Source organism: Mauremys mutica, chromosome 5 (genome assembly GCF_020497125.1).
Source record: "Mauremys mutica isolate MM-2020 ecotype Southern chromosome 5, ASM2049712v1, whole genome shotgun sequence".
Taxonomy (NCBI): Eukaryota; Metazoa; Chordata; order Testudines; family Geoemydidae; genus Mauremys; species Mauremys mutica.
The window spans coordinates 87667629-87692508 of NC_059076.1; the positions used below are offsets into that span (position 1 = coordinate 87667629).

Consider the following 24880-nt stretch of genomic DNA (forward strand, 5'->3'; position numbering starts at 1 on the left):
CAGCGCTGGGAGTTACAGCGCTGGTCGTGCAGCTGTGCAGGGCCAGCACTGGCGTGTGGCCACACTCACAGCTACCAGCGCTGGTGTGTGGCCACATTTGCAGCATTTACAGCGCTGTTGGGAGTGCTGCATTATGGGCAGCTATCCCAGCATTCAAGTGGCAACAACGTGCTTTTCAAAAGAGGGGGGTGGTGTACTGTGACAGGGAGCGGGGAAGATAGAGAGAGTGGATTTTTGGAGCCAACACTGTGTGTTAGCTTCCCTGGATTGAAAAATCACAAAATGTTCGCGAACCCTTAGTCTTAATTGCAAACAGCCTGCATCCAACGCTGTTTCTCTGTCAAGCAAACTGCTTGCCTTTCATTTGATCATTCACAGCCAGGTACAGATAGCTCCTGTTTGCTGTGATCAGTGTTTGTTTTTTAGATAAGCAGTTCAACGGAGCTCCGATCGGAGTTCACAACAAAACAAAGAGAGGCTGCATAACAAAACAAAGGAAGTAATTTAGTTAAAAGCATTCTGGGATATCTCCTTATTCCCTGGAGGCCAATAAAAGCGCTGGTGTGTGTCCACACTTGATGAGCAGCGCTGGATCACCAGCGCTGCAATCGCTACACCCCAACCTGGCCAGGTGTACAGCCAGCGCTGCAGCCAGGGAGTTGCAGCGCTGGATGTGCCTTGCAGGTGTGGACGGTTACTAATTGCAGCGCTGGAAAGCCTCTACCAGCGCTGCAACTTGCAAGTGTAGCCAAGCCCTATGGGTCTGATTCTCCTCTCACCATCTGAGAAAATCAGGAATAACTCCACCGAAGTCAGGGGTCCGATTGTCTAGTGCCTTGCATTGTGAGCATGTTTCCCTGTTGACCAGCTACTTATGTATAGTCATATGCACATGGTGCAAAACAAGTGAAAAATGGGTGTAAAGTGTTGGCATTCTGATTTGATAGCATGTTACACCCACTTAACACTGATATTTATGGCTATACAAAGTGTATGGTGGAGAATCAGTGAAGTGACATTGATATAAGTGAGCAAAGAATCAGGCAAAACAATGCTGTTTTTGTGTTGTTTTTTCAATGTTGTTGAGCCTCTTATGCTTCCATAGGGGAAAAAATAGTTTAAAAAGTAGATGGTATCCATTGAGTCACAGATACTACAGTGATGGTGACCATATAAGAAACTATTGCATAGATAGACTTTACAGGACATTAATATATTTGTTACCTATCTTATTCAAATTAATTTAATAGGAAGTAATGAATACCATATGGTAAGAAAACCCCTTTGAAAAACTATTGAACAAAACTGTTCTTAAAAATTGCACCAGACACAATATAAGGAGAAAAGCAGATTATTTTATATGCATTTAAAAAAAATAAATGGAAGGAATAAATATTTAATGATACACAAACCCATAGACTGTATGTAACAGATAGTGGCCTAGGAAAGAAAAAAGGTTTTGTTACATTAAGGAATCAAGTGAACTACAATTAGTCTAATGGTTAAAGCTTTAAAGCAGTTTACTTTATAGCTGTTCTTCAACAATGCTCTTACTGGATTTTAATATAAAGGACCATAACCAACCTTGGTGAAAGCTAATTGAAGTCAATAGATTTACAGATGGGATGAATTTGGTCCAAAGATCTGTTCATCAATATTTTACCTTTGTGGGTATATCTTTATTCTTTGTCGGGATGCCTTTTCTGCAGAGTGCTCATCATCATTAAGAAAGGATCAATTCCTACAACCCTTACAAGAGCACAGGATCAGAACCATACTGACATCTACCTATGCTTTCGGCAGAGTTGGTCTTACCAGTTTTCTTTGGAGGCGTTAGAATTGTCCGTATGTTGGCAAAGCTGGAAGCATGCAGTTGTATTTAAGACAGAAAAAGGTCTATAAGTAGACAAAGAAATCACATGTACATAGGCCACTACTTGAAGTGTACTGTAATGAAATACTAGAGAAATAAAGATAATAAAAGTTACTAATTAACCATACCTCAGAAAATGTTGATAGCTCTGAGGTGTAGTGTTAAACTTTTATTAAAAAGGAGATTGGGGCTTCCCTCCTGGAAACTTATAAAATGCCAAATAAAAAAATAAGTTTATTCTGCACAAGCAAACAAAAGGTGAGCAATGTGGTTTGGAAAACAGTGATTAGAATGTCAAAGTGATTTTTCTCCAGCTCCTTAAAAAAAAAAATGCAGCATATATTGACACCATAGCACACTGGGAAACTTTGAGAAGAAACCAGTGCTCCTGACTGGTCTACAATACAGAGAACTAGGCCAAGCCACAAGAATATGAGCAAACCCTCAAGTTCACATTTCCCTAAGAACAGGCAGAACATGTCCAAGGTTAATAATAAGAAGTAGGTAATTACCAAGAAAAAGACAATTATTTAACCACAATATCCAAATGATGTAGCTAGAAATATTAATTTAATGCAAGTATCCATAAGCCTAAAATTTCAAAGACACAATGCCAGGAAAGAAACGAGAAGTTGTCCTTATCTTTCACTATCTGGAATCTGAAGGCTTTGCTGGGATAATAGCTACTGGTCTACCATTATTTTTATAGTCTACAGAGCAGTCCTTTTCCATCTGTAATGACTGCTGACAAACTGGCACCTATCACTTCTGCCTATTCCTTGAGTCCCCTTTAATTTTAAGTATTTTCAAAAATGCCTATCTGACACTACTCAGCACAAGTTTTCCTTCTCCATACCCTCAGATTGACAAGAATTGGGCAGACATCTGCCAGGGAAATACAGTAAAATGACCTCTCCAGCTCCACTGAGAAACCTCAGTTGCTTGTTTGAGGTAATGTTTTGTGACCTTTATTTAAAATGAGAGCTTATAGTCTGTTCAGCTAATCAAGTAATTTGACACTGATTTTTTTGTATACTATGATTTAAAGGGACACTGTCAACTTGAAATCAGATCAATTTAAAAATAAAAGATGAGCTAAGAGTAGCACTCGGGCACCTTTCCCTGAATTCACCAACAAATTTCTGTTGTAAAAACACAGTGTGATTTTTTTTTTTAAACAATTGCTTTTCTTTCCCATCTTGCTGCATGAAAGACCCACTGAAACAATAGGGGAAAGAGTAAAAATGAATATTCTCATGGGGCTGTCAGATGGGATGGCTGTAGGAGAGACTGAATAAACCATGATCTCTAGGGGAAAAAAATCAATGTGACAAGCTAACCCTAGCAATCAGTTGGTATTTTCAAGGCTCTCTTTGCAATAACAAAGATAGAACTTGAAAAAAAAAATGGAAGATGAGATTAGCCTTGATATTTATAGTTCTACTAAATTAGGGCTTGAGGTCTATGCCTGTGGGCTTTGTGAGGTCCAAAGGCTGGCTCTGCCTGCTATTTGTCACCTAGCTCTATGTAAACAGTAACTTAGTAATAACAGAACATATAGGTTTTGTGATATGTCCAGTCATGGCAGTCGAGTCCTGCTCGGATGTCTATTAACATGGGACTCTGTTTTCCAATGATAGAAATAGAGGGGTTCTTATTTGTAAACCCTGACATTTGGAATTTGCTCCCCCAATGGCCTATCAGAGACTGAGGACTCAATCCTACAAGGTGCTCACTCAGCACTGTCACTGATCCAGCAAAGCAGTTATGCATCCGCTCAATATCAAGCACATTAGTAGTACCTTTGATTTCAAAGGGCTGTGGATCAGTCCTATAATCACTGTGTAAGGATACACACAATTGGCTCATCATGGGTGGAAGTAAACTATTTTGTTTGCCTTTACTACTAAGCTGACCACCAAAAAAAATAAACAATTTTCTTTCATGTTGTGACAAAGCAAAACAATGGAGCTGCATTCCACTCATTTTTTGTTAGTTTGAAACATACAATACCCTGCTGACATGCTCAATCCTGAATTGTATTCAATGTATATAAATAGCGTGCAACTGTGTACAGTAGCTAGGAAAAAGTTGGCTCAATCACAAAAGAGAACTTTTCCTACAGAGTCGACCAATCTATACTGAATAGGTATTCCATGATAGATAGCTTGTAGGTTCTCAAGCCACTGTGTGCCAGGGGTGCAGAGGGAGAAAAACTCTGCCAACCTTACTGGCAATCGGAATCTTTAGCAATCATCTCATAAGGGAGGTCAATGGATGTAGTAGAAACCAGACAAAAGTGATCTACTGAAAATTATGAGGGACCAGTTTCACCTACTGAGATGCATGGCTACAGAGCACTATTTTTATACTGTCAGAGTGATACAATGCCCTTCAGTAGCTCTGTTTCCTTATCGTTGAAATTTACTTCACCTGCATAAAAACAAATCATGAGACATGAACCTTTGTTCCAGAAGGGGAAGAGGTCCTTTGTGGAGTTTTGGGGTTCACAGGGTGCGAGGGGACAGACTGGAGGACAGCATATTTTCCACACCAAGCCCCAACAGGGAACCCAGTGAAAAGTTAATGAAATATCAGTTCGCCTTGACACTGTTGACCCCATACTCCAGGAGACAGGTAGGAGGGGGAAGAAATCTAATCAGTACAATTCTGTTGGGAGCCTGGGAGTCTCCACATCAGCCCATGTAGGCCAAGTTGGAGGGCAGCAATGAGGGCAAGCTAGGATAGTGGTCACAGGATTCACTGGAGGTGTGCTGCTTGGTAGTCAAGGGGATCAGGTAGCTCTAAAGCCAGGGCAAAAGCACGGGGCCTAGGCATAGATTCTCTTTGCCTCCTTCAGGCCCCATGGGATTTGTACATTAGGGGGCCGAACTCTGTTCATTTCACATGGGTTTGGGGGCAAGTGAGGAAGGGGAAAATGCTGCTCTGTTCTCTCTCCCCTACTGAATAATTTTGGAGAAATTCTACTAGGGGAATATCTCAGTTTTCAACCTCCAGGCCACCTCTCCGGCACATTTTTCATGGGGATAGGGTGACTGGTTCCATGGAGCCAGGTGACAATAAGAAGGTGTACATTAAGACTGAGTGAAGGATTTGGTGATCAAATCCAAATGTGAGCCACAGAAATGGGGTTATTTCTAATAAAGAAGTAGGAGCTCCTTTAATCAGATTTGGATTTATTCACCAAACTCCTCCCCCGGGTCTAATTTACATGAAACCCCAGCAAATGACTAAGTAGTTTTTTACATGATGCATAATTAATCTGTGGAACTCACTGCCACAGAATATTTTATAGGCCAAGATATAGATGGATGAAAGGAGTAGACAATTCTACAGATTCTCAAACAAAAAAAAAAAACCCTGCAACAATATAAAAAAAAATACAAGGGCTATAAACCTATGTTTCAGGGCATAATCAATCATTAACTACTAGTTCTTGTGTTCAATCCCTAGCAATGAACAAGATGATTGTAATTTCACATCTTTGAACATGCATTTAACTACACTTATACATATTTAGGTCAGCATAAGATTGACTAGTGGCACATGAGAGACGTATGTTTTAAAAGGTTATAATAGTGTCCATTTCTATTGCCCTTTAATTTAAGGATTTCAAATCAATGTTATTTCAATTCCCATTTTTCTGATAAACTATACATTTTATCATAACATGAATATCACAGATCATACAAGATGTGCAATACAGATGCGTTAACATTGCCATTGAAACCTTTGCTCATGATTTCTTGAGAAGATTGTTTGATCTATGCAACCTTAACATTGAATTAATACAGTACTTTGCAATTATATCCTTATTTATTTCACATATGTACTAACATTAAGCAGATTTAAAATAATTCTAATTCACACTTATATCATGCTTTTCCCCATTCATAAGTCTAAAAGCACTTTACAGAAATAGCAGGATGACCTTCCTCCTTTACAAAAAAAAGCAAGGCAAAGATATCAAGACCCAATAGTAGGAGGTGCAGAGCACTTCCTGTGAAATGCTGAATATCCTCAACTACCATTAAAGGGAGTACTCAGCAGGGCCGGCTCCAGACCCCAGCGCGCCAAACGCGCGCTTGGGGCGGCATTTTGCCGGCAGGGCGGCAGGCGGCTCCAGCGGACCTTCCACAGGCATGACTGCGGAGGGTTCGCTGGTCCTGCGGCTCGGGTGGACCTCCCGCAGGCATGACTGCGGAAGGTCCGCCAGAGCCGCCTGCCGCCCTCCCAGTGCACCCTCCGCAGGCACGTCTGCAAGAGGTCCCCCGGAGCCGCGGGACTGGCAGCGCGCCCCCTGCAGCATGCCGCCGTGCTTGGGGCGGCCAAATTCCTAGAGTCGCCCCTGGTACTCAGCACCTCATGTGATCAGACTAAGGGTGGGATCCACAAAGGAATTTAAGGGTTTCAACATTGAGCATCATATGGGTGCCCGAAAATTCATAGGAACAACAATTAAATTACTAGGAATTAACTAGTAGTTAATGTCATCCACAAAGCCTGAGTTAGGCTCCTATACAATGAATGGGGAGAGATAGGTGGCATCAGAATGTGATCCACCAAAGCTAGGATACTAGGCAGAGAGCCACCTAAGCTTGGCATTCCCATAGGCTATGACAGGGTTTGTGCTAAGCCCCCAGCCCCCTCAGAGATGGGCATCTATCTCTGCTTAATGACCCACAACCTGGAACATGCTGCCTAAGCCACTCTTGTGGTAATGGCTTAGGCACCTGCCTCACTCCACACATAAAATGGCAGAGGAGTCACTGCTCACCTTCTATCTTTTACCCCAGATCACTCACCTGTGATGTGGGAGACCCAAGTTCTGTTACCAGATGGGAGAATGGACTTCAAACAGAGGTGTCTTACCTCTCAGAGAGGTGTTCTACCCACTATGGGCTATTCTGGCCCAATGACTGTTCCATTGTGGATAAACAGTCATTGGGTGTGAGAGAGACTGGAAATGACTTTGTAGTCCGGTGGTTAGGCCACCGACCTGGGAGGAGGGAGACCCAGGAGCCAGTCCCCATGCTTCAATCACTCTTTCATTATTTATCCACAAAGGAACAGCTTCAATAGAGACTGAGGAAGTACATCAGACTCTTACATAACTCAGTGGTTAGTGTATCCTCCTGAGAGGTAGGCAGATCTCCTGGTCAAATCTTTCCTCCCTTTCTTGCAAAATGAGGAGAATTGAACCTGGGTTTCCCACATCCCATGCAAGTGCTTTAACTACTGGGCTAAAAGTTATGGAGGTGGCCCCTCCACCAGCCAGATTTTAAATGGGAGTTATCCAGTAAGTGGCCTCTGAGCATACTCACTGTATAGGGCTCCACATGTGACTTAGGCAGCCCCGGTTTGTGAATTGCTCTGGGGCTTAGGTGGGAGACCAGAATGTCTTAAGTAGGGCAGCAGCATGCATGCCCAGAGCCTGAAATATAGGTGCCTAGGGAACTTTTACCTTGAAAATGTAGGCACTAAGCATGTTTAGGCACCTACAGCATTTGGAGGGAGTTTGGTGGATCACAGTAGAGCCAAACCTGGGACTTAAGCACCTAAGTCTAGGGTTTAGGTGCCTAAATACCTTTGTGGCTTTGGGTCTAAGTGACTTGCCCAACATCATGCAGCAAATCACTGACTCAAAAGTCTCATAATGCTCAGCTCCATGTGCTATGCTTTAAGCTACACATACAGTACTCTAAAAACAAGGTGAAATAAAATAGGATTATAACTAATAACTATAAAACCTAACTAATACACCCAGCAGCTATATAAAAGGTGGGGCAAGTCCAGTAAGGTGACATGGGTAACAAAGGTGCAAAGCTAAGCTTGCATGTGAGAGCTACCCAAACTGCAACTCAGAGCATTGCTAATTAGTCATCTAACTTAGAACATGATTCAAAACAGCTGAAGACCTGTGACAGTAATGTCAGATCTGTAAATTACTCTTATGCCTAGCCTTAAGAACCTCTCCAGGTTATAAACTTGTAATGGATGATTCTCCAACAACAAAGATGTAAGAACTCCATACCTCAAACAGTGGAATGTCTGTCACTACCCTTGGCAGACACTTTCATAGTGTAAAAGGCAGATCCTGCAATGGATGCCATATGGCACACCCCTGTGCCTATCATACTACAGTGCAGGATTGGACCCTAAAAGGCCTCTAGGTTAGGATGATTTTCCTGATATTCCCTTTTCCTAGTTGCATCCTGTTACTCCTAGTTATTGACCGATTAAGCCACTCTAACAGCTTCCTCTCTTTTCCTCGAGATTTGCATCTGATTTCATGTATTTAAATCAAATGAAAAGAAAACAAATTTGTACCTCTATAGCTCTTTCAGGCAGCGGCTCTCAAAGTACTTTGCAAAGATGGAAACACGTTACTAGCGCCCCCATTTAACAGTGTGGGCAACCGAGGCACGGAGAGTTCAAGTGACAAGCCCAAGGTCACCCAGTGAATCTGGCAAAACCAAGCACAGTATTTCCGTGTCCTATCCCCCAATTTCCTGATCTAAGCACTGTCTCCTAAGATCGGGACCAAACCCAGCCGTCCTAGCGCCCACCCGCCTTTACAAATCACTACCCCAGACTTTCTCCCTCAGTGGTGGGTGCAGGCAAGCTTTCCATTACCAGGGTCCGTGTTTGTCTATTGCACAGGCAGGTGAGAGCGGTTTGCAAGCGGCAGCCGGGACCGCTCCTGCGGGAGAGGGAGACTGCAGGGAGGGGGCTCCTTGCCGGCCAGGTGCGCTCCTGTTGGGGGAAGGCGCTTAGGTGTGCTGACGTCACAAAGCAGAACAGGTGCCGCTAGTGCCCGAGGCAAAAGAAGGAGGGAAGGCGCGAGCCGCCCTGCCTGGCTAGTATTGAGCACGCGCGCCCGCGAGCCCCGGGGAGAGCGAAGGCGCGCACGGAGCCAGCAAGGGGAGCGCCCGAGTGCAGAGCAAAGCGCAACTGCAGGGGGAGGTGAGTGGGGCTGTGCCACGCCGGGTGGGCTGTTGTTCAGGGCTCCGGGGTGGGGGAGTTCTGAGAGGGCCGCTCTCTTCTCCCGCCCCATGGCGCGGCTCTCTGTGAATTGCCGGGGATGGGGGCTGGAAACTTCCCAGTGCGAAGGGGGCGATAGGGGCTGGTGCAACTTGTGCGGGGTGTTCCGCGGGCCTTTGGGGCTGGGCTGCCAGCCGCCCTTCTCCGCCCGTTGCAATGCAGCTGGCTGTACCTCCAGCAACTGCAGCGGTAGAGCGCCGAACTTCTCTGTCCAGGGGAGTGGGACGGGGAATTGGGAGGGGGGTGGCGAGGACCTGGGGCTTTGTGAGGGTTGGGGGATGTTCCTTTCTGGCGAGTCTCCCTCCCCACCCCTTTCAGAGGGCAGTGGAATGGCAGCAGCAGCGGCGAAGGAGGTACAGTAATGGGAGCGTGGAGCTGGGTTTCTCTCTTGGCCCCTCCAAGCTGCGTTCTCCCTTCTCGTTAAATGTCTTGGGCTGCCTGCGACGCGGCTCCATGGCCTCCAAGGGGCTGCTGCAGCGACTTGTTCAGCTTTTCTTCCGTGCTTGGCCGCGCCGGACCTGCAGCCCCGGTGGCTGACTCAGAGCTCCGGCAGCTGGGCTTGCGGTAGGTGATTCTCCCAGCAGGTAGAGCTTTTCCCTCCTAGTCACTGCCAAGGACGTAGCGAAAAAGTTGGCCAGGTTTCCTGGCGCGGCGCGGGGAGAGGGAGCAAAGGGCTGGCTGCGCCCGGGGCTGCAGCCTGTCCTAGCTGATCGGGTCAGTTCCCCCATACTGCGTAGCCGAGGCTGGAGAGGGAAGGTAGGAGCTCAGTCGCTGACAAGCACCCGGCGGGCTGTCACTTTGCTGAGCTACTTCTTGACTTCGCCGTGAACTTGAATAACTAGTTTTCATTACCACGGCGCTGCGGCTAAACTCGGGCCGTCTCTGGAAGGGAGGCAGTGCCCGATGGAATCCGTGCATGTCCCATGCCTGCGCTTGGGGGCTTGGTCAGGTGACTGTTTTTGTGGCAGCCGCTGCGGATAGCAGTAGCTAGATGTGCTCTCTCGCCCTGGGTCATGCGACAGTCTTTTCTCTTGCACTTCTAGCTGCAGTCTCCTGCTTTTAGTCCTTGCCATTTTAAACAGTGTCTGTGGTCTTGGTATTACATCCTGCCTGTGTGTGTGGGGAGGGGGAAGATGGACAGGATGACCTCCTGAGCTCCTTTCCAGCCCTATATTTCTATTGTTCTATATTACTGTGAGAGGTAAATGTATGGGGATATTGGTTTGATTGTAGTTCCCAAGGCAACCTACTTTTGATGCAGATTATATTGCATAAAGCAACACAATGGTGGTTATGTTTGTCAGTAATGCATGTAAAGGTATGTTTTAAAAAAAGTAACCCATTTTTGACAGGGTTTAATGTTTAAGGGACCTTCAAACTGAGCTGTTCTAGTTGAACTGGATAAAACAACTTTAATGGGACGCTCTCATCTTGAAATCTAGGCAGTTTCAAAATGAGTTCAAAGCAATCTAGGTATTACTCCTGCTGATAAATCCCTTTGCTGATTTTTATGTTCTTCAATCCACATTTTTCCTCCTATTTTTGAAATATTTTTTCTTTGTGGGAAAAGTACCCCAGACAATTTTATATAGTGAAATATGAAATTGTGTATATATACAAAGTGCTGTCACATACATTAACGTGGGGGAATACATTTTTCTCAATTTACACAAGTCTTGGGTGTTAATTGTAAAAGGAAACAAAATACTCAGACAAGTGATTTCTTCATTGTTGTTGTCCCATTGATGTCCTTTGTTTTAATTTTGAGTAGCTTTGTGCTGACAGAACAAGGGATTCAGCAGTGATGGACCAGAAGTCATCTGCTCCTCGCTCCAGGGATTTACTTCCATTTTGTGTTACTATATTACTGTATAAATGACCTTAGCATTGATCCTGGAGGACTCATCTACTTTCTCACTGTCTGGTAGAGTTGGGTAGTGAAGTCCTCTTTAGAGGATTAAAATCAGTGTTGACATTTCTTTGGAGCATGTAGTTAAAGTAGTAGACTATGATGAGTGTCTCCAATTAAAATGGAATTTCAAAAATGTTAAAACAATGGTGACATTTTTAACTACTAGTAATTGCTAGCACCCACCTTTATCAATTTAGTGTAGGAATAAGAGCTATAACATTCTTGCCATATTTTTTGAAAATATTTTGAATGTTTACACCTCCTTTTGTTTCTATTTATACAACACAAAGTTGGCAAAGAGAAGAGCACTAAAGTTTGAAAAGGGCATTGAGCTCAAATTTGACACCATTGTTCTAAGGCCAAGCAGGGATTGTAGGTTTAAAAAAAAAATCAAGTTCACTATCAAATTGAAGAACCAAAAGTGCTCCGTAAATACTTGTTAAAGAAAGCTGCTTTAATTTAATAAGTATGCATGACAAAATGTGCTATTGGGACAAAGATGATGAAATCCCTTCATAGCTTGCTTCACAACACAGGCTCATAAAGTACCACTAGGTTAAATATTTCTAGGGTTCACTCATAAAGGTTTTTCTAGAAGATCGGGTTACGCTATTGCAAGTATTTAATATGCAGTGCGTATACAATGACAAGATTCAAGTTTTACCTGCCTTAAGGAACAATGGTACTTTTCTCTCTGATGTATCAAGGGTTTGGCTAGGCTAGTCTGACATTTATTTTGTTTTAGGATACTAATACTGTTGAAGGAAGAAAATGTACTTAGTTTAACAACTGTACTTGGTGAACACTTAAGCTATATTGTATAGCATGATGTTGTTGGTGAGCTGAGTTATTGATATACAGTAGTTGCTTCCAACTTTCTTATGGGAAAAACTTGTCATGCTGTTAATGGACTTGCATTTATGTGAGTAGGAAGGCTTTGAGCTTGCTGACTAAATCCTCAAGAATTTAAAATCAGTTAATGACACACATGGATGCAGTTAATGAGTCTGGATTACAAATATGAGCTGACTTTATTTACTGCCTTTTCTTGACTGTGAAATATAGTATGTCCTAAATGTCCTTTTCCTGTATCGCAAGTGATAAATTGTAGTGGCTGGCTGACCACAGATTCTGTTGAGATCTAATAAAAGATGTTTAACTCCAACTGTGTTCTCTTAGAGTAAAATACTGAAGATTAATCTTAGTCTTGCTTTACAGTCTTCATTGTACCAAACATATAGGAAAAACAAACAAAATGTGAGGGATGTGGTTTAATTTACTTGTCTGGGAACTATCTGGCAATAACTTGTCCATTCAGATCCTCATTACTTCCTTGCTCATTACTACCTCTTTGCTCTTGTCATCGAGGCACCCATTGTGGGCCCGCTTACCCTGCCCAGATTTTTCTGTTACATCAATGTGGCATGAAGAATGGTCTGCATCAGAAACAGTCTCTCTTATAAACTGACCTAATCATGCAGGTACCCAGCTCTGATTTGCCATGCCTTTCTGAATCGATTCTCGATGGGTTAGGGTCAGTATTCAGCCAGCCTCAGACCTGGGGCCAACAAGAGGACCCCACATGCAGCTGTGGCAAAAGACATTGTCACATCACTGATGGCTGCCCTCTCACCAGATTTGATGGTGGTCTGAGAGCTCTGCACTTGGCTGATGGGACTGCTGCAAATTGGCTTGGCAAGCTGTATCCTATAAGAACCACCTCTTCAAGGAGTGCTGCTGTCAACCACCACCCTGGTGCTGGGATTCCACCACACTCCTGTGTCTGAGGGTTAAGAGGCTAGGGAAGGGGATTGTCATCTTGCTAAGCCAGATGTTATGAGCCTGAGCTTAACCCCATTCCCTAGCTTCATTAGGGGATGAATTACCTAAATCTGCTTCTGAGACTGATTTACTAGGGAACCGGACCCACTATGAAGTGAGTTCCTGCACTTGTTACCTGCCTCCAGGAGGTGCCAGCTATTAACTTGGCTGCCACCAACAACTGTCACCCAGGTTCCCAAATAGTTAATTGCCTCCCTAACATTGGCCAAAAAATCTGCTCCCTAGTTGAACAGGTCTCTTTCTTCTTTCCTGAGTGACTCAGCTATAAAATATGTATATTTTTCATGGGTAACTACCAATCATCCCCATTTATGTACAAATTAAGTTGCTTCCTGATTTGCACATTTTCTGGCCTTGTCAATTTGTGGAGGCCTGGCAGCTCCCCACCCTGCTCTGGTGCAGCATTTTGGAGTTTACAGTTGCCCCTGGGAGAAGGCCCTGATGATTGTCATAAAATTCTAAATTGTCTTCACTCAGGTGCACTAGAATCCTGTCCAGTGGCTACTGCCTGGATGTCTGAGTGCAAGAGAAGCATCAGCTAGTCCCAGAGCAGCTCCTTCTTTCATGCCAACTCAAAATTGCCTTGCTTGTGAACTTGCAGGTGAACTAGCAGCCCACCAGTGGAGCCAGTGCACAAATCATGTCTGCAGATCCATGCATCAGTTCATGTGACCCACTCCTTTGCTCTTGAAAATTGAATAGATATTAAAATTAGCCATTCATGCTGTTCAACTCTGATTACCCACTGGAGGCGTCACATACATTCTGTACTCCATTTGAATGCCAATGCCCAATTGTCTGCATGCCTCATGCCCCTATTCTCTGTTGGGCAGGGACAGTGGCAGCACCAAACCTGAACAAAGGGGACCTAAATTCATTAGGAGGGAACTGTCACATTATTAAGCCTCCTTGATTGCCACAAAATGGTACTCTTTTGAGGTAACTCCCATTGCCCTGAAGAAAGGCAGGCCCATTCTTAGCTGGTCTCAATGCTATATAAACCCTTAATCTCCTGACCAGAAAATCCCTGCCTCACCACCCTCTTGTAGCACTATGGACTCAACTTGTCCTCTCTGATTTATTTTTTACATCCACAAAGTCAAGATGACGGCTCACCATCCTGAGACCCCTAAACTCCAAAGGCCTCCCTGAAGTATCCCTTGCTGCCCCAGGTATTGGTTCACTGGCTCATAATGCTCCAAAAAATGCCATCAGGAATGTGGTCTTGAACAGTACTGCCTCCTGGCTGCACTGGCATATCTAGTGGAGAACTTGTACCAGATATCTAAGAATCTGAATAATGAGTTGGGGATTTTCTCTTGGCCCTCTATCTCAAGAGCACTCCTCTAACATCTTAACTAAACCTGCTGCAAGGCTAGAGTAACCTTTTATCCTGCTACAAATGATGCCTGGTAAGTGACCAGATATGGTTGGCACCAGACCATGGTGTATCAATAATACCATATGCCAAAGTAACTGATCTTTGGGAATAGGGCAAATTGTAGGAAGGTCTATTCTTATCTGATTTTGATCAAATTTCCTAATCCCTCTCAGAAACCTTAGATGTTTGAGATTCTACTGATCTTTGGCTAATCCAATAGCAGAAGAACTGCTTAAGCTTGAAAGCTTGTCTCTCTTGCCAACAGAAGTTGGTCCAATAAAAGATATTACCTCACCCACCTTCTCTCTCTCTCTCTCATCTAATAGCAGTCATACTCCAAGTTTCCAAAGGGCCAGTGGCATCTGTATTGTTTCTTCGTCTGTCCTGTCCACTTGAAATTGAGACACAACATCGGCTATGCCATTATTAATTCCAGACCCAAGTTTACCAGTAAACCAGAAGTTATTAATTGAATGCTGTAGGACAAGTGCCCTTGCAAACATCATCACACTGAATGATCTAGAGGACTGTTGATCAATAACATGCATCGCTCCTGGATTGTCACTCCAGAAATGCTTTGGTTTGTAAACTCCTTCTCCCAAATAGTCACTGCAACTAAAATGGGAAAGAATTCCAGGAATTTATTATCCCCTTTTTGCATTTGGTCAGCAGGCCATTTCTGAGCACACCACCTGCCTTGGTTTTAAAAAAAAATTATCCTGTTGCATCAGAGCCAATTTTTAGGTCTGCCTCTAGCATATCATCCATTCCTCTCTCTGAAAGGAAACTCCATTAAAGTGATTTAGGAACTGTTCCCATATCCATAAATCTTCCAATTCTTTACTCATTCTAAAAAATAATTGGCCCACAGTACCCTAGCAGTAGCAGCTGATGGCCAAGCACAAAGTGCTCATCCTGGGGCCGTGACTTTGTATGCAAAAGTAGGATGACCAGTAATAGTCTGCAGTTCATGTAGTGCAAGCTTATTGACTGCCTTGGCCCTCTTGATTAATCCTAAAAGCTCTGCCAACTTATTTCTGGAGTGTCCAGAGATCCCAACTTGGCGATTTAACACAATTCTTAAGTAAGTGACCTTAAAGGCTGTCTTCTGTTCTGCTAGTGATGCTCCCAACCTACCCGCCATGGTCTGGAATGAGGCAGATACCTAATGGAGCATGAGTGTGCATGGCAGGACATAAAGATACCCTCCCACTGGCTTACCTGAGCCCCTCTGATCAATGCCTAGCTCAAGTGATGTCACTTCCCAACCCAAAAGAGGAGGAACACTTAAAAGAGCTATGACCCCTTCTTCAACCAGACAAAGGCTGCCAGCTTTTGGAGTTGGAGGGGGTCGCATTGGGAACATGAGATTTAATTTTATACCTAATAAGCCTAAATTTATGTTGACTCATTTTAAAGTGTATTTCACAACTCTTTACAAGTTACTTGTTGATAAGGTTGCTTTAAAACTCTTGATTTTGGTTGAAAATAAAATGGAGCAGATAAACCTGCAGATACAATTCAGTGCAGTGGTTTCACCAGTTACACACGATCGAGCACATGAAGAGTCTACAGTTCATAAATACCCAGTGAACAAATGTTGAGCTCAAACTAAAAATGGCATACAAAATAGTGGCTGCTGGGCATCTTTGTTAAATAACAGCAGAATATTACTCTTCATTTTTTGAGAGCTCAGATGATTGAGTATATGGTGGTACTGTGTAAAGAAATGTTCTTTCCGTACAAATAAATGGCTCACATTATTCTTGGATGCACAGATTTACTTTTTCCCCCCCTTCATTCTACTTAGATTATAGATCAAAAGAACAACTCTATCTCAGCACTTTTGAGGTAGCGATTTCAGCCGTAAGCATAGACCTGTAGTATTTCCAACCCTGAGTGTTATGTAAAGTCAGGGCCCCCAAATTCATGAGTGAAGAAAAAATCATAGGTTTTTAATTGCCTTCTGAGCTTTAGGGCACATGGTTTCAAGCTTTTCTCTGCAACCATGAGGGCTAGAAACATTTTTATAACAGCAGAGATTCTCATGTAGTCACAGGACCACAAGGGCAGGGGACTTCAGAAACACAAAGTACTATGAGACTCATGATAAAATAACCAGAGTTGACAAACTAGATCTGTCTAGTTGAATGCACAGTAGCTGTTTGATCTAAGCATTATGAAAATATTGTAAAAGTTAGAACTGAAGGCTATGGAATCTAACCTAGCCATCCAGTAAATAATGGATAACAGCAACTATAGAACTGAAAGCATAGCACATTCCTTTTTTGGGTGGGTGATGAGGATGCAAGTTTCATAGTATGAGCAGAGACTCCAAATGCCATGTGATTATGAGACCTCCTGCTTAAGTCCCTAATGTTCACTTCCTTCTATAATATATCATGGTTAAGGCCCTATTTGAATTGTGGGATGATTGTCAAATAATTATGGCTGAGTTGCAGAGAAGACATGGAAAATCCCAGAAAAGTAGTAATGGACCTTTTTATTAATTGCGGTAATTTGGAAAAGCCAGAGAAAACCCATTTGTTTAAGAAAAATTTGCTGGAACAATATAAACACTGAGGTATTACGTTATGCCTGATAATAGTTTCTGGTTACCAGACATTTTGCTGCAACTCTATTACACTCATTAATGCCCAGGGCTCACAGTGGAAGCCTCATCAGACCCAGACAGCGGGAGCCCAAGCCACTATCTGCTCAGATAAATGGGGTTGCACTGTACCAAAGGGGGGGAAGTGTGTTGCAAACCTCAAAATGTATGCAAAATTGTGGACTGGGCAAAGTAAGCTAATTAAAATCAAAATTGCTGTGGAAACCTAGTATTGTGGGATCCGCAATTTCTGCAGTATCACAAATTAAGTAGGGCCTTAATCATGGTCACTATGGTAACTGTAAGGCCAAGAACTCTGCAAGTTCAACTTAACTCTACAGGCTTAAAAAAGATCACTTGAAAAGTTACTGGAATTGCCAGGTTTATGGCACAAAGAGGAACTTTTTTCATCTATCAACAAATACAGCTAACTGTTCACTGGAAGTGCATTGATCCAGTCTTAAAGTACCTTTTGAAAAGGTCAAGCTTTAAGTTCATATTCAAGTTTTAAGTAGTAGAAGAACCTACAGAATATTTCACAAAGCAATACTGTATATGGAACACTATAAATGGAGGTACCTCAATGTGTGGTGAAAGGTGAAGTGTCTCAAAATTACTTGAACTAAAAGGGTATAATGCGAAAAGTAATTTAAACAAAACTGTCTAGGGAAGTTGTTTGCCGTATGTCTCACAACAGAGAAATTCATTTAGTTCTTCCGAAATTGTGGTACCAAAGTAACTTGACTGTTCCGTTTTTCTGTATCAAACTTAATATGGAGCACCAATTAGGATTTCCTTAATGTAATTACATCTTTATTGGGCAAAATTACATATCAAATACACATTAGAAGTAGCTTTGCAACTCGGTTGTCATGTTAGTTTGAAATAGTCATCTAAAGTATAAACTGTTATGGCAATTATTCAACCCCTTAATCTATAAGATTCAAAACTTCATAAATCTAATGCCTGACATACAGAACAGGAAAACTGTTTTTACTACTTCCTAGCCTTAAGACCTTTTGTTTCTCAGTGTTTAGTATTGTTTGATGCAAACAAAAAGGTAAATTAAACAGCAAGAAAGTTGCCAATTTAAGACCATTGACAGAACTTCTAATAGTTAAGTTTGCTAGATGCTGAAAGTCAATGCTAGCTAAATAAAACTGCTGTACTCCAGAGTCTTCAGAACTTTGTAAGATTTGATGCAAAGCTCTCAAAGCTTATTTGAAATAACTCCTTCACTGTTCATGAACAAAGCAGGAAAATGAGGTTGTCATAGGAATAAGTACCAGATGATCTCCCCACTTTCCACCCGAAAAACTGTTTTTACTACTTGACTTTAAAAAACAAAATCTAATCAGGTAACAGCAACAGTGACCAATAGCACTAATTATGATTTTAGCAGTCAGTTTGTCCATCTTTCTAAGGTTTTTCTAGTTCCAAAAAGTTGCCCAAAGATTTAAAATAGCTTAAATACTAGTGTCTTTTAGCAATAGAAAGTAACCTTCTCTTCTACTCTACAGTACAACCCACCCTTCCCCCACCCCCAATATTAGCCATTGCTTTGGCACATTTTTTTCACTATTTTATTCTTCTTGCTCTGGGATGAGTAGAGTTATTCTAATTTCTCCTTTAGCTAGAGAGATAATAGTTGATGTTGAGTGACCATCTTTATTTCAGCTATGGTTGCTGTTTACCCAGTGCACTTAAGGCAACGCAAGCTCAGTCAGTGTAGTATTGACTGCTTTCCTAACATCATTAAGGAATTTGACTGTATTGATACTCCAGTGGCTCAGTTCTTGCCATTCTAGTGTAATTTAATTTTTCTAGTTCTGTGTGAGTTCATTGACTTAGTGATGCTTGATTTTTTTTTTTTTAAACATAAACTCATTTTCAAGTTACTGCAGTCTTGGGACTATGGTGCCAACTGCCATCAACAAATTGTAAAGATTGGTTTTTGCACTGTCACTTCATACAGATTCAAATAGCTTATTCTAAAACAATGGTTCTCAAACTTTTATATTGGTGACCACTTTCACACAACAAGCCCCAAGTGTGACCCCCCCATTATAAATTGAAACCAATTTTTTTTATATTTAACACTATTATACATGCTGGAGGTGAAGCGGGGTTTAGGGGTGGAAGCTGACATCTCGTGACCCCTCACATAATAACCTTGCAACCCCCTGAGGAGTCATGACCCCCCTGCCATGCTTGATCCAACCTTAATAGTGACTTCACCAACAAGGAAGGTGGGATGAGGCCTTTCAGATGCAACTCTTGTGCGAACAAAGAGGTTGTAAAAAGAAGCAAGCAGGAGACGACTTAAAGGGAAGTCAGGAAGCTGTTGAGAGGATGTATGAAATAACTGTGGTGTTCAGTGATCCCCTAACAACTGAGGGGAGTACATTTGTTTATCTAAACTGAGGGTGTACGTTCTGTACAGCTGTGGCCAGGAGGAGTTTTTCAATATGTACGGGCAAGTACAGCCTCTGCTCCTGGTGTGGGCCTTGTTAGTTAGTCATACCTCTGTCTCAAGAGTCAACCGTAATGTGTTCTGCATGGGGGCTATGCCTTGAGAGTGCAAGGAAGTCGGAGGATTTGGAGTGAAGATGCCAGCTGTTTCATGTACAGAGTGCATGGCACCAGTCTCCTGTTTGCATTAGCTATCAGTTTTGGGGTGAAATCAACTGTTGGTTTAAAGTCTGATTCAGCTGAATTACCAGCTTTTCTAGCTGCGTGACTTTTTAGCAGTTGAAATCAACAGGGATGCTTGAGTTCACAGTCACATAGCTTTGGAACGAAGGAAGGGAGGTGATGGCAGGGCACTTTTTATGAACTTGCTCCTTCTGCTCTTGGTCTACCAATCCCTGTCTTAATCTCTGGGTACTCTGTAAAACATCTCTTTTTGTGAGGAAGGAACTACTTGAATTATTGGGGGAGGGGGCAGTATGAGATTATGAACAAGTGGTATTGTATAGGAGTTTGCACATATTCTGGATTGTAATTTTTGATATTGTGTATATACTTTAGGACAAAAAATCTAGCGCTTAAATTAATGGATAAGTTCTTGATTTTGAGGGGGTTAATTTTGTACAGAATTTATCATCCAGTCAGTGTGCAGGGCTGCTGTACAGTTGTTGACCTGTAACTGATTACTTTCTTCTCAGTTATGCATTTCCCTGTATTCGGATGTTCAGGTTTGCATAATGACAGTATAGTCTGTAAATTAATAACTCATCATATAAATCTTTGCAGTCTGACTGCTGTCCTCAGAATGTCTCATATGCCCCCAACTAACACAGCTGCTTCCCTTTCTGACCTTCCCATCATCTTAATATAATATAGGGAGATATATCTATCTCCTAGAACTGGAAGGGACCTCAAAAGGTCATTGATTCCAGCACCCTTCCTTCATTAGCAGGATCAAGTACTGTTTTTGCCCCAGATCCCTAAGTGGCCCCCTCAAGGATTGAACTCACAACCCTGGGTTTAGCAGGCCAATGCTCAAACCACTGAGCTATCCTTTCCCCTGTTTGACATTAAATCAAACTTCCTTAAAAAGGTTGCTCTTAGTTGGAGGGGGGGATGCTAAACTTCTGAAGGGGAAAAAGGAGGAGTGGGAAAAGTGACTTTTTAAGAGTAGAACTAGGTGGGTGTCTGGTTAGTGAGGCAGACAGAAATTGAAGTGGACCTTTATAGGCATACATATCAATAATTACAAGGATAATAGTCATTTGGAGTGCTGGGATGAGGAGACAGCACACTCAATCATAGTTGATGGACCACTTTGTAGCAACTGTGCTGGCATACTTTGGAGTTTTATTAATCCAGGTTAATTTTTACTGCATGTACAGAAGGGAGCATTCATTAGTTACCATTTAAATATAAAATTGGATGTAACTCAGACTAGTAGAAAGGTTTACTTTTTAAAAATAATTACAATACGCCTTTATAAAGCTGGTGCGTATTAGGACATCTAAGCGTCTGTAAACTTCTGTTATTTTAGCAAAATACTATAGTAGTTTTGATATTTCCATGTTTGGTGGAAATTAAATTGTAAATGTTAAATCTGAATAATCACAATGGTCAAAAGTTAAATCATCTATTTCTCCTACAATAGAAAATAGTTGGGTGACCAGCTATGAACAGCCCAAACATCAAACTAGCTTCAATATCCATTAGCAGTACCTTTTTCAATAATCTTATATTAAGCCACTTCTTATAAGCAAAGCAAAGATATTTTATGGCAAATTTATGGATTGTGAATATTTGTTTAGGAGCTTCTTCTTTAAGGGAAGATGTGGAGAAAATGGTGCAGTTAATTCCTTTTGGGAGACAACTGTGTCAGCAGATGCAATACGTTGCTTGTAGTCCAGGGCTATGTAAAGACAAGTTTCTTTGTTAAGGGTCTCGAAGCATTGTGAGCTTTCCATTGATGTCGCTTTGGGGAGAGTTAAATGAATAACTTGAAGTTAGGTTACTTTTCTTTTTTAAATCTGTCCAGACAAATGTATAATGTCAGTGATAGATAATGTTAACAGGGATTTCAGTGCAACTTAAGAAGAAGAATATATGCACCAATTTTTCCCTTGTCATATAGCTTGACCTTCAACAGCTCTGAATTGCCTTAATCTTGCTATCACTAGCATTTGTTTTAATATTTAATATATATCCTGAACTGATTTGTACAGTTCCTGCTAATTTTAAAGTATCTTAGCATTTGGGTCACTCGCAGTCCAAGAAATCTTTGTTTTCAGAATATACGACTTGCAATGAAAAACATCCTTATTCAGGGACTGACAATATAATAGTGGAGAAACCGCTGACTGAAGACACTGGAGCAGAACTAAAACAAGGTGTAGCTATGTGGGAAAGGCAAAGCTGTTCTAACCACTGGGGCAGGACTCTGGGGTCAAATGTGTATCTAATATTTGGATTGGCAGTGTAGAATATAAAAACAGACATACTTTCTGTTACTGGTCTACACCTTCATTATAAGATTATGGGCTTCCACACAATAGGATTGAACAGTTAACATGGGCAGAGTGGGCCTCAACTTTGTAGACCTCTTTTCCTTTTGAAATATGCATGTGGGTTTGGGTTTCCTTGGTGTTCTGTCTGAAGTAATGTGTAGAATTAATCCATGTCTTAATACATGAGCCATGAGTGATCTTTGTTTTTACAACTTTATAATACTAAATCCCTCAATTATAGCAGAGTTAATTAAGCTTTTCTGTGTCCTGTATGTACTACTTGATATTTCATGAGCATATGCCTTTTAGTGCAAGTGAGGCCTCTAAATGTTTCCCATAAAGAACTCCAACTAATTAAGGGTTGAATGTGTGTATATACTGGACTCAAAATGGACTGGGTGGGTTTCCCCCCCCCCTCCTTAATTCCTTGTTATAACATATGGGGTGGGACAAAAAAGAAGAGTCACAAATACTTGATCTTTGAGTGATCCCCACAGACAGGTAACATGGCTTTTGTAATGAGGATAAAACAGTGTGGTGGAGGTATTCTGATTGACTAACATTTTAAAGCAAAGTGTTACATGTGCTGAACATGAGTTTGATATAGGATTATCCATAATGGCTGTATAATTAGAATGCATTAATCCCTTTTCTATATATTCTAGTTTCAAGGTTTCTCATGATTCTTATAATTTCAGTAGATTCCATAGTTCATACTATGCTGTATGCCTCAATTCATTGTTTCCTAATAGAGCAGTTAAATGGAATATTACTTCAAGGCTTTGTGCAGTAGCATCCTTGCATAAACCTTAATGTATACCAACATGCATTAGGAGAATATGCATTTATACAAGTGTACCTTCTGTGTCCATGCAAACTTATGGATTGTAAATGGGCACATATTAATTCATATGCTCCCCAGCTACTTGACTGAGAACAATTCAATTCAGTGAACTGAGCTAAGTTCTTTTGATTAATAACGCTAACAAGAAATATTAACAAAAAATCTTGCCTCATCATCTGAGATTTGTCAAGTGGGCAGGCCCCAAATTGATACAGAACATTGTTTTGTTTTTTGTTTTAAACAACCTCCTCCCCTGCCCCCCCCCAAAGTAGTAACATTCTTTTTTTTTAAATGGGATATTTTCAACTTTATGTAGGTTGGGAAGCAAGCCTTCACATGTTACTAATGGTTTAAGGTCTCCCAGTGAATAATAGTTCTGCCATTGACTGCAGTGGAATCAGAATCAGGCTTTTTTGTTGCATAAACTCTCATAGGATGTGTATCATTGATGAGAAGTCTGTTTGTTTCTGTGGAGGTCATTCCATAGTACTAGCTTAAGTTAAATTTAGGGCTTTTTCCTGATGGATTCATTTCAAAGTAAAGCTACTACTATGTACTGTTCATTTATAAATAAGCAGAACAAGTGAATGCCAACTTCCTGTAGTGAAGCAGCATGCATCTTCATTCTTCAGAAAAAGAGGGCAGGAATAAAAAATCAGTTGCAGTGTTACTTTTTAATATTGTTTTACTTTGGCAGCAAGTGACCAAATGTAAAATTGGTTCTAACTTTGCCAAATTTAAAGTATAGGCAACTGCTTTAATGAAATCTAAAGACTAAATCCTCAGATGCCATTTTAAAGCAACCCAGCCTGAATGAGTAATCATGTGGGTTAAAAATGTTACAGGGGAAAAGTAACTTGCCCTGCACAACTTTATTTCACTTTCAGTAGTTGAGTATGTAGGTTTCTTTTCATAAATGAAATATTGAGTGAGGAAATGAGCCAATTACATAGACTGTGTCTGCTTTATTCATTATTAGGAAAATTCTAAAAGTAGTGTTTCAGACTGCACACAATTCTGTACATAGAACTTGTCAAACTAGTGACCAAAAGCTCTGAATACATGGTTATTGGATTAGGATTGCAAGAAGAAAGTACTTTAGTCTGGACTCCTGTTCAAATTTTTCAATAAACCATTTCCCTTTCCTTTAAGGTTAGTAACTTAGTATGAACATGTAACACATCATCTCAGTGGACTTGTGCAGCAAGGTAACACAAGGGGGGCACTTGTGTAAATCTGTAAATAAACAAGTTATGTTCTGCATGTGAAAATGCAAATAAGTGGTATAATTACTGTGAGCATGGAGTATAGTAAGGGTTTCAGAAATTTTAAACAATCCTTTCCATGAACTTGAACTCTCCCAGGATTTGTGTTTTCCTGCCAATTAGACAGTGTCTGCTAGTTCCTGTCACTGGGAAAGGGATGGAAGCTTTAACAATGGGAGTGCACATCCAATCAGCCTTTTCATTATTACCTCAGATGGACCAGGTGCTCCGCCTACCCATGTAAAGACCAGCACTGCATGCCTACCACTGTCCCTTAAAAGGGACACAATTCTTTTTTTTTTTTCCTCATCCTGCTTTGTGACTTGCAATGTTTCCTGAACACTTCTGTGGATATGGAAATTAATCCTGAGACTTTGTAAAAAGAACCCCAAAATACAGCCAAGTAATGTCTAAATTCTGTAACTACAAATTTCTTCAATAATAATGTACTTAAACATTCCAGGATATGAACTCTTGTCAATTAACACTGATTAAACTGTATGATTTCTGTATTTCTTGTTCAGCAACTAGATAACCTTCTGGATTGCTGTTAAACAAAATTAATCTCTTGAACTCATGCCTAGTTCAGCCAAAGAATAGAAAAATATTGCAAATGGCCAGCACTGAATTAACAAATCATTCACTGTATCACTTTATATGCCCTAAAAAGTGGTCTAAGACACTGGTATGAAAATGTAAGCTGTGCCAAAAAATACTATCTTGTGAATACTAGTCTGATTGTTACAGTTGCTTTTAAAGGAATATAAACAAGCTACTTTATTTCTTTCCCCTCTGCTGCAACCAAAAATATAAAGGTAGGGAAAATGTAGATTTTGCTCTGGTTTGGTTATTTCTGGGGCTTCTAATATAAATGAAGTCAAACTCTAATTCGTGGTAGTAGCTTCTCTCTTCTCTCAGAAAAATGAATCTGACATTTCGTTCAGGGTGAAGTGGTGATGGGCACCAGGTCAAAAGCCTAAGATAAGTAAAAACTTAAATATCACCCCAGTTGAAGTGTATTTTGAAGACACTAATGCAAACACTTCATTTCTATTTTACTATAAATATTTTCCTATGAACAATTCTATGCAGTTATTTAGTCCCAGCATTAACT

The 24880-nt window shown here is 41.3% G+C and overlaps 1 protein-coding gene across 3 annotated transcripts in view; it reads left to right on the forward strand.

Annotated features, from left to right (window-relative positions):
• The first annotated feature begins 8714 nt into the window (after positions 1–8714).
• The window catches only part of MTUS1 (microtubule associated scaffold protein 1), a 201060-nt gene continuing 184894 nt past the window's right edge, over positions 8715–24880 (forward strand). For 2 of the 3 annotated variants that reach the window (XM_045017624.1, XM_045017625.1), the window contains exon 1: positions 8716–8860. The gene's annotated coding sequence lies outside the window, so the exon portion shown is untranslated. Of the gene's footprint in view, positions 8861–24880 lie in introns of all 3 variants that reach the window. The other variant, XM_045017626.1, reaches the window with a different exon arrangement.